The sequence below is a fragment of the Saccopteryx bilineata genome, chromosome 11 (assembly GCF_036850765.1).
Source record: "Saccopteryx bilineata isolate mSacBil1 chromosome 11, mSacBil1_pri_phased_curated, whole genome shotgun sequence".
In the NCBI taxonomy this organism is placed as follows: domain Eukaryota; kingdom Metazoa; phylum Chordata; class Mammalia; order Chiroptera; family Emballonuridae; genus Saccopteryx; species Saccopteryx bilineata.
In genome coordinates, this window is record NC_089500.1 from 48,423,845 (window position 1) to 48,426,827 (window position 2,983).

The 2,983-nt window shown below is 41.5% G+C and overlaps 1 pseudogene; it reads left to right on the plus strand.

Annotated features, from left to right (window-relative positions):
* The first annotated feature begins 450 nt into the window (after positions 1–450).
* LOC136315100 (zinc finger and SCAN domain-containing protein 4-like) lies at positions 451–1,622 on the plus strand (annotated as a pseudogene).
* The last annotated feature ends 1,361 nt before the right edge of the window (positions 1,623–2,983 follow it).

Genomic DNA, 2,983 nt, shown 5'->3' on the forward strand with positions numbered 1-2,983 from the left:
GAGAAGACTGCAGGGCTGGGAGCACCTTTTTTTATTTGAGGACGCAAAAAAGGAAAATGATTATGAAAGAGATTCAGATTAAAATCGTAATGCCACCTGTTACACCACCCAAACTTGGAAATAGTAGCCTTGCTGTCTCAATTTTTTCATCCTGTTAGAATTTTATTTTTTATCTTTTTATTTGGTACAAATTGAAATGGATGTTCATCACAAAAGACTATTTCTGACTCTCAGCAGATTCTAACTTCAATAATACCTAAATTTTAGGCTTGTTGTGAGGGATTAGTTATGATGATATAAAGTACTGATAATTTGCCTGGCACTTAGTAATTGTGAAACGAATGGTACATTAGAAAATAAATGGCCAGAAAACTTGTATGTCACTAGTCACACTAAGTTCATCCCACTGGTTCTGTCTCCTACAAGGAAAGGAAGCCCTATTTTGAGAATATGCCCTTAAGAGAAGTCATTGTTCACCTAACTAAACATTTGTCAATAGGATCCCCCAAAAGAGGTAAACATTGGGACACCTTCCTGGACTCCCCAGAATACTTCCCTACAAACAGGACAAGGAGATGAAAATAAAGAAAATGGTGGCAACATTTCTTTGAAAACTATTAAATGACTAGCATTACTAGTCAAGGCAATTAAATCCCTTCCCTACTCATTATCTAGGGAGAGAACTGTCCTAGTCTGAAGGGGGAGGTATTTCTTAACAGCATCCACTCAGATCCAGAAGAACAATTCTAGGTACCTCTAAGTCCCAGGAAGGGTCCAAGATCTTATGGACGTGGGACCAGTGTTTCTCTCCAGGCCTACCCAAGGTCACCCCTGAGCCTCTTCCTACCCAATGAAGCAATGCAAGAAACCACACGTGGGGGACACTTAAGAAAGATTCCACTGAGCCCAAAAGTCGTACCAACGTGAGAAGTGTCCCAAGGTCTTTAGGCATTTCTCTCAGTAAAAGTCCATCAGGGAAGACACAATAATAAGAGGACACTTATTTGCGCCTTGTGTGACAAAGGCTTCTTCCAGGCCTCAGACCTACACATGCATCAAAGATTCAGGCAGGAAAAATGTCTTTCAGACCCAGCCTTGTGTGCCAGTCCTTCAGCCATAGAACCAGCCTTGGCTCATGAGAGAATCTATACGGGCAAGAAGCCCTATGTGTGTTCCGTGTGCCAGAGATGCTACCACCAGTCATCCACCTGCCACCGTCATCTGAGGATGCACCAGAGACCTGCCTTCAGACATGCTTCTTCCACACCAGAAGCTTCCTCGACATAATGCATATAAATATGTCTATGTATATTTATATAGTACTTCTCTATTAAGAACATACTTTATAATTTCCTCAGTATATTTTCCCTTTATTGTCCCCCTCATTAAAATATAAATTTAAAAAGGGCAAAGAGGGCAGAGAATTTCTGTTTTGTACACCAAAGTATCAGAATTTGGACAAATAGATGCTGTTTCACATGGCCATTGAAAATACTTTAAAATAATTTATTTTCTATAATCACAATGACTTTCAATATTTAACCTCTCCGAACTCTAAGGAATTCAATCTGTAAATGAAGATAGTTCTACCAACCCCAGAATTATGAGGTTTGATTGAATGATGTAGGTAAAGCACCTGGATGGTGAGGGCTCAAGAAAAAATAGCCATTGTTGTTACTATTGATCCTAGTTCTACATTACAAATTTTGTTCATTCATTCAGATGACCTAAAATGTTTTGTCAAAGCATGGATCTTATGTTAAATATACTGCTCACAAACATTAGGGGATATTTCAAAATAAATATGAAGTGATAAAAAAAAGCATTTACATTTTTTTTATTAAACATCAGAAAAGCAAATGACAAGTCAAAGAAAGTTGTTTGGTTATGCAAATGATGCAAAACCAACTTTTATTTCATTGTGAAAATGCACTATACAAAAGGCTGGAAGCGCCTGACCAGGCGGTGGCGCAGTGGATAGAGCGTCGGACTGGGATGCAAAAGGACCCAGGTTCGAGACCCCAGGGTTGCCCGCTTGAGCGCGGGCTCATCTGGCTTGGGCAAAAAGCTCACTAGCGTGGACCCAGGGTCACTGGCTCAAACAGGGGGTTGCTCAGTCTGCTGAAGGCCTGCGGTCATGGTACATATGAGAAAGCAATCAGTGAACAACTACGGTGTCACAACGGAAAACTGATGATTGATGCTTCTCATCTCTCTCCATTCCTGTCTGTCTGTCCCTATCTACCTCTCTGTCCCTGTAAAAAAAAAAAAAAAAAAAAAAAACAGAACAAAAAAAAAAACAACAAAGGTTGGAAGTACTGGAGTATCTGCCTGATCCCCTAATGTGTGTGAGTACTGTATTTGTTGCTATGTTATGCCATACCTGAAACGCAGGTCCAGCTGCCTGCCACAATGAAAGCCAAGTTTGTAAGACAAATGCTGGTGCCAAAGGGAAGAGGTCTATTCAGGTGTCCTGACCTGGAGAATGGTGGACTATACCTCCTTCATGCTCAAGCTCACAGTTCCTATGGGTATAGGGAGGTAAGGGTGTTGGTTTTTTAAGATTTTACTGATTGATTTTAGAGAGAGAGGAGAAGAGAAAGGGCAGGGGGTGGGAGAGACCGGGAAGCCTCAACTCATAGTAGTTGCTTCTCATATATGCCTTGACCTAGGCAAGCCTGGGATTTTGAACCGGAGACCTCAGCATTCCAGGTCAATGCTTTATCCACTGTGCCACACCACAGGTCAGGCGAGGGTTATTTTTTTCCTATCCAATTATCTTGCTAGCATCTTTCTAGATTTTGGCATGCTCAGACCCTATCTGTTCATCTTTCTAGCTTTTGGCGCACTTGTGTACTCGCCTGGAGCCTTCTTGGCCAATGGGAAGACTCCCTCATGTCACTGTCTATGGTAGCACTTACCCCCTTCAAAACTCTGAGTACATGGATGGAGGTCTCATCTTCCATAGTTCTTTCCTGCTGTC